We start from the raw sequence: 7812 nt of genomic DNA on the forward strand, positions 1-7812 counted from the left end.
CAAGAACGACACGCTGCGCCCTTCCAGCCGAAGCCAGAACAGCCAAAAAGAAAACATGTGCAACCATCCCGTATGCCCGTGGAGACGCTATGCCGGACATTGGCTGACTACGATATCCAAGTTCTCCATGTCCCATCCAGAAAGCAGAGAAACCGTCTGGCACGAGTAAAGGAACCGCTTGAAAAAACAAGATACCCTAGTGTAGTTTACAAAATTCCTTGCAAAGGTTGCGGTGCAGCATATATAGGCGAAACAGGGAACCTCGAAAGATATTTAAACGAACACCAACGTGACGTCAGAAACAAAAAAAGTGACTACTAACGCTTTTCCTACATAAGCAGCAGCCCATCTCGTTTTCATCCTCTTGTGAACAAGGCACCCGTAGTGGTGCCGAAATGTGAATACTTTGACATTTTTCTTATATGGCTATAGCGAGTGTTTGTTTCTGGATATGCAGACTATGAGGGAGTGCAAAACAAGTGGCTATTGAGACTGGAAGAAAACATTCCCCGTACAGCAAGCGTCTGCAAAAATTTATTTTAAATTTTTTTTAAATTGGTTTTTGGAGAAAGGAAATGGCGCAGTATCTGTCTCATATATCGTTGGACACCTGAACCGCGCCGTAAGGGAATGGATAAAGGAGGGATTAAAAGAAGAAAGGAAGAAGAGGTGCCGTAGTGGAGGGCTCCGGAATAATTTCGACCACCTGGGGATCTTTAACGTGCACTGACATAGCACAGCACACGGGCGCTTGAGCGTTTTTCCTCCATAAAAACGCAGCCGCCGCGGTCTGGTTCGAACCCAGGAATGAAAAGAAAATTAACAGCCGCGCCATTATTACAGGAATATCTTTTTGAATACCAGCAGCCACGATGTAAAAACAGACGCCTCAAGGAGCGCTGTTTGGTGTTGGGAGGTGTAGCCTCCGTGCGAGCGGAATGAAGATTTTCTGTAACTTCAAGGACATTAGTTTCGTTGCTACGTGCAGAACCGCTTCAGTCGGAGGCAGGAAGTGAACCGTAGATAGACATGAGCTAAGGGCGTCTGAGGCAGACTTAGTGGATGAGTGCGAACCACTGCATAAATTGCAACGCACAGGTGACAAGCAAGTATTGGCGCTGTGCACGAAACGATACAAGTTTCGGCATGAAGAATGCGAAGCCAACCACACCGTTATGAAAAGCCAGGCTAGGCAGAGCTGTCTAGACCGCACTGGTGGAGCCAGCAGGCCACCGAGGTGGTTCCGCAGGGAGGACGGCACTCCACCCAGCGTCAGCCGACACAGGTCTGAGTGTAGACTCAGATCACCGTCCAGGTCACTGTCCAGGTCGACGCAGCAGAACAACGCGGGTCCTACTGCCCACAAGGCAAGAAGGAGCAGCAAGCCACAAAGAACCTGCAGCCGCGCAGCAAGGGAGTTGGGCAGTGCTAGCTGCCTCCCCTGCTCCGGGAAAACACAAGGACAAGATGATGCAGTTCCTACGTATCGAAAACGCTGGGATTAAGAACCGCAACGACGAGCTAAATATTCGGAGGAGACAATCCCGCTCCGCCTTAAACGTATGACATGACAGTATGAAGCGGTATTCTCTTATACGTAGAAAGTCATCCCCTAATTAGTCAAATAAACCTGGGAGTCTCCATACCCCTCCTGGCGCAATGGTGCAGCGTTTAAGCGATTCTCCACTCCCCTGCGATGGCAGGTGCTTCCAGCGGCGGGCCTCGTGCGTCCAAGGTTTCTCTTTCCGAGTGACAAATCATAAATTGCCGCCTGCCACGGTGCGCAGTTTTCGCACTATACCAGGTGCTGATGAACAAGCAAGGTCACGTGACCTGGGTTGCCCACCTGCTCCTAATTTGGTGTCTAGAAGCCACTTGCCAGAGCCACTCCCGTGATCTTTCGCTCCCAGCACTGACAACGCCAACGCAAGATATCTGCGCAACGGAGCCTTTAATGGAAGCGCTTTAAAGCGCGCCCTAAGAGCTGAGGACACTCGCGCTGCAATCCAATAAATGAAGGTAGTTAGCGGAGAACACCAAAAACGAACCAAATCTATCCAAGCTGCACCAGGTTCCACACCTGAATCGAAACAAGCAAGCGAAGAAGACACTACAATTATTCAGAGATAGAGCAAGCTATATAGTTAGAAATGCAGCCACTGCAGCAAGATATGCCGCAAATGCAATAACAGCACTCAAAACTAGCAAATACAAGCTATGCATCCGACAGGCGACTTAAGTGTCCCCACATCTGCTCACAGCGCCTGCAAAGCTCTCACAAACGGCTCACAAAGGCGAGTAATGTGAGAACACCTCGGTGCACGGATCTGACGTCATTTAATGGCCAGAGAGGATTGGATGAGCACACAAAAAATACAAACCTGCCAGTGGAACTGAAAAGCCTCATAAAGAAACAACCCAACGTTCAACAGTGCATAAACAAACATCTCACCGAGCCAGACATAACAGCGCTTCAGAAAACAATTTTCAACCGATTGGGGGATATGCAACGTATATCAGCCGTGCCGAAGGTAGCAGGGTTGTGGTTCTGGTGAGAAAAACCATCACAGCAAAACATCACCAACTCGATGATAAAGATATCGAAAATGTGCTCGTGGAAATAATTCCTAACAAGACGACGAAAGCGAGCACATTCATTCTTAATGTCTATAGTGCGCCATAGCAGAGAAGGGTTGATGTCGGCACCCTACTCAGACAAGCAATGAGAACAGGCAAAAACAACAGCCTACTTGTCATAGGGGACTTCAATGCCTGGCATAAAAACAGGGTGTGGGTAAAAAGGACACACCATGAAGGGGGGATACCTCGGGCAAATAAGAGCCGCTGCAGGGCTGAAACTAATTACGGACTTTACGCCGCTGACTCGCATCAGCAACACATTCAGCGCCAGGATTCCTGTGCAGACCTAATATTCGCCGAGAATACAAGACAAACGAAATGGAAAAACAATAGGGAAGAGCTCTGCAGCGAGAATTACATTCTCTCTCTAATGCCGGCAGTGCCGGCAGTTCAAAGGAAGACAGGCAAGCGCAGGGTAACTGATTGGAAGGCGATCAGGAAGAGTATTAAGACGTCTTTTTTAGCTTGTTGCTGCGTACTTTAATTAGAGAAAAACTTGCGCCAAACCATGCAAACCACAAGACGTACTTGTCTTGTGGTTTACATGGTTTAGCGCTAGTTTTTCTCTAATTCAGGAAGAGGTGAAGTCAGTATTTGATAGCCACTATCGAGGAATGGAGCAGCATGCAGCGGGAAGCGAGAGACACCGACCCCAAAACTTTAGAAAGAAATGAGACGTGCCAGAAATAGCCGCCTACTGCAGGTCTGGGAGGCCCATAGCAGCCGAACATAGAAGCTGAAAACAAAGAAGTGTTGTAGCGTGCGGCAGCCGAGCGGCCGCACCAAAGAACCAGCGAAGACCGGTGCAGGACAAGGAATCAGCGTTTATTTGTCTGACGCTTCTTTTATACACAGCGGTTCTTATCCGCTGCTGCTATCAGTGCACGTCATGGCAAAGTGACGCGTCATGCACTTGACGCTATCACATTCCTTCCCTCCAAGATCTTCGCCTCCACTTATTAGCTGCAGTGGCGGAAATCGTGGGAGGTATATCGGTCTGGTGGTTTCCGGGCGCGCTGGCTTCTGCGCAGTGTTGTTGGTGGAGAGTCGGAAGGCGCTTCAGCTTGCGCCTCAGGATGTGCGTTGTGAGCAGCTGGCAGCTGCAATTCTTGCCCATCGTGTGGTGGCGGGGTCGGGGTTGGTGCATCATCGCGAAGAGGGGGTACTGCCGCGTCCGCGTCATGCTGCGCCTCTTGTGGTGGGGAGGGGAGCGTCTCCTGATGACGCTCAAGGTCGTCGGTGTCGGGTCGTCTCGGGGCTTCCGCTCCGGTGTACCGTCCTGCATACTGGAAAGAGCTGCGCGATCGCAAATGATCAACATGAACGTACCGAACTGTGTTCTGAGTCTCTACGAGATAGGTCACAGGGCTGACTAGCCGCACTATACGCCCTTCCGTCCATGACACCTTCTCTTGCCGGACAGTCTTCACGTACACCCAGTCTCCTTCCTTAAACGAACGGAAAGTTGATCTCCGTTGGTCATGCTGCTGCTTTAGCCCTTCTTGCCTACTCTGCATGTCATCCCGAAATGATGGTCTTAGTAATGACAGTTTAGTGCGTGGAGTTCGTTTCAGAAACAGTTCAGCCGGACACTTGCCAGTTGCCGTGTTAGGGGTTGTCCTATACGCCAGCAGGAAGTCGTCCAGTCTCTCCCGCATCGATCTGTTGTTACCTCCCTTGTTGTCGTGCAGAAGCTGCTTACGAAGACTCCTTTTTACAGTTTGCACCGACCTTTCGGCAGCCCCGTTGGACTGCGGATGGTATGGCGGGCGGTACGTGCGTCGGATGCCACAGGCATCGAGGAAGTCCTGAAACTCCTGCGCTGAAAACTGGGGGCCGTTATCAGAAACCAGTTGTTCAGGGTATCCGTAAGCAGCAAACAGACTTCGCAAGCGCTCGATAGTTTTCGCGGCTGTAGTAGAGCGCATAGGAAACACTTCGATCCACTTTGAAAACGAGTCCACGCACAAAAGAAATGTCGTTTTTTCAAAGTCAAAAAAGTCCACATGCACTCGCTGCCAGCAGCGGGCGGGAACCGGCCATGGCTCGAGTGGAGAACGGGGAGCGCTATTTTGCATTTGTTGGCAAATGCTACACGTTTTTACCGTGTTTTCTATCTCTGCGTATAGCCCTGGCCACCAGAGCAAGCTACGTGCGAGCATCTTCATGCGTGAAGCACCGGGGTGTTCCGTGTGCAACAGACTCAACACTGCATTTCTCATCTTTGTTGGCACAACAACACGACTGCCCCATGTGACGCATCCCGCTTCCAGCGACAGCTCCGCACGTCTGTTATAGTACGGTACAAGTTGAGCATCTTTGATTTGTGCTGGCCATCCTTCAAGCGTATATCTGTAGACTTTGCTGAGAATGCCGTCATACTTGCTAGCTTTGGCAACGTCTTTAGCCGTCATTGGCGTAGTTTCAAAAACAGCGAGCGTATGTGTCTCATCAACGCTGTTTTCGGTTGCAACAGGCAGTCTGGACAGCGCGTCCGCCACTTCCATTTGAGATCCTTTCCGATATCTCAAGTGGTAGCGATAAGAAGCCAGGATTAACGCCCACCGTTGCATTCGAGCAGCCGCCAAAGATGGGACCTGCTTCCGTGGCCCTAAGATGCCTAGTAATGGTTGATGATCCGTGAACAACGTGAATGCCCTTCCATATAGGTAAAGATGAAACTTCTTGAGAGCAAAGATTATTGCCAGCGCTTCTCGCTCGATCTGGGCATAGCCGCGCTCAGCTTGCGATAACGTCCTGGAAGCAAAAGCGACAGGCTTTTCTTGCCCACTGGGAAGTATGTGAAAAAGAACCGCGCCGAGCCCATACTGCGACGCATCACAGCTTAGAGCCAAGGGTTGCTTCGGATTGTAGTAAGCAAGTACCGGACTGGTCGTGAGCAAGTTCTTTGTTTTTCGAAACGCGCGAGAACACTCGCTTGTCCATTTCCAACGCGTGCCCTTCTTCAGGAGCTCGTAGAGCGGCGCAGCCACAGTCGCCAAGTTCGACAGGAACTTGGAGTAGAATGTTACCATTCCCAGGAAAGACTTCAGTTCAGTACCATTTGTAGGCTCCGGTGCACGCTCTATTGCCCTTGTTTTCGATTCCAGTGGCTTTATTCCATCCGCTGAAATTATGTGGCCCAAATAGCGGACTTCACTGGAAAAGAGCTTGCATTTTTCCATGCGCAGCGTCACATTGTGCTCCTGCAATCGTGTCAAAACTTCTTCCAGCCTTTTCCGACATTCATTCTCACTTGAACCTCCAATGATGACATCATCAATATAACACCCTACTTGAGGGATACCCTTGAGAAGCCCGTCCATGAGCGACTGGAATATGGCAGGAGCACTGGCAATGCCGTAAGGGAGCCGCTGGTACTGGTAAAGGCCTTGGTGGGTGTTTATAGTTAAAATCGCCTTTGCATCGTCGGCAAGTTCTACTTGCTGGTAAGCGGCAGCAAGGTCTAGGACGCAGAATACTTTTGAGCCTGCCAATGTTGTGAACAAATCTTCTGGCAAGGGAAGAGGGTAGTGCTCAGTCAGCAGCACAGGGTTCACCGTTTCACAGGGTTCACAGGTTCTTCAATACTTCATACACTCGAGGTCCTACTACAGTCAGGAATACGGCTAGCTTCTTGCCTTCAGCCACATCATTTGCCAAGACGTAAAGCTCAAATCTTTCCAAGTAGGACTCGAAGCTGTCGCTCCTTTCGTCAAAAGTATCAATTTTTCCCACCTTCGCCATTGCAGCATCCGCCAGGCAGTAGTCTTCAGCAGCAACCGAAGAAAGCAGCCAGCCGCCTCGATCCCATCCTCGTCGCCAGTGTAATGTTGTAGCGTGCGGCAGCCGAGCGGCCGCACCAAAGAACCAGCGAAGACCGGTGCAGGACAAGGAATCAGCGTTTATTTGTCTGACGCTTCTTTTATACGCAGCGGTTCTTATCCGCTGCTGCTATCAGTGCGCGTCATGGCAAAGTGACGCGTCATGCACTTGACGCTATCACAAGAAGAAAACCAGGTGACATAGGATACGCATAGCCAAACTGGCAACAAAGGCCCTCCACTACGGCACCTCTTTCTTTCTTTTTCCTTTCACTCCCTCCTTTATCCTTTCTCTTAGGGCGCGGTTCAGGTGTCCGCCAATATATGAGACAGATACTGCGCCAATTCCTTTCCCCAAAAAACAATTATTATTATTAACTCAGCTTGAACAACACAAGCTACCCCTTGCCAGGCAGAACTGGGGTCAGCTGTACAACTCACTGCGGCGACCTCTCAGCACGGCCAAAAATTACAGCCTGTTTAGGAACATTATTGTTCACACTGAATCCTGGTCCAAAAACAGCAAGACCTTGCAACGCACCACCTACACCTTCCAATATGACGAAGCAGTCCTGCGTAAGATTTCCGACCCGCTCATTAGAGGGACCAGCTCGCCTATTCGGCTGCCTATTGGACTGCCTATTCGGCTTAGAGCGGTGGGGCTCAGTCGAATAGGCAGCTGCAAGAAGATCCACAATTACTCTACAGAGTTCCTTACTGAACTATCAGCAAGCATCAGAGTAGGAGAACATTGTGAGTAAACTGCCCACCGTGGTAGGTGGCAGTTAAATTAATCGCTGGTCGCTCGGGAAGAGCAAGTTCGTCCTCAGAAGGTGCGCCCCTGGGAGCACCTGCCATCGCAGGGCAGTCGTGCATTTCTTAACTGCTGCACCACTGCAGCAACAGCGGTATGAGAAGGCTGAAGGATCTGTAAATGTAGAATAGAGAGTGACCTTCTAGATATATAGCAATTAGCCTATTAGGCTATCGCGTCATACACTTAAACGGACGTTGAGTACAACTGTGTATAATGTCTTTTCTCTGTAAAATCGGATTGTTCGGAATATTGTGGCTTTGGTGCCGCCGCGAAACGTGCATTTGTTGGTGACAAATTTTGATTCTCAGTTGGAAAACTTTTTGCCGCAACTTTGATTCAAACTCGGGGCGCTTTTGATGAAGAAATAGGACAACAGTGATGTAAAGTGGCGGAAACGGAAGCGTGACTCTGTTATTGCTGGCGTCGAGCTCGGCGCTCCCGCCTAGCACCAGCCAAAATGAAAACTACTGCCTGCCGGACGGAAGAAGGTCTCTGTCAGCCTTCGGCGCTTCATTTACGTTCGCAACAACG

Source organism: Amblyomma americanum, chromosome 5, assembly GCF_052857255.1.
Source record: "Amblyomma americanum isolate KBUSLIRL-KWMA chromosome 5, ASM5285725v1, whole genome shotgun sequence".
NCBI classification, from domain to species: domain Eukaryota; kingdom Metazoa; phylum Arthropoda; class Arachnida; order Ixodida; family Ixodidae; genus Amblyomma; species Amblyomma americanum.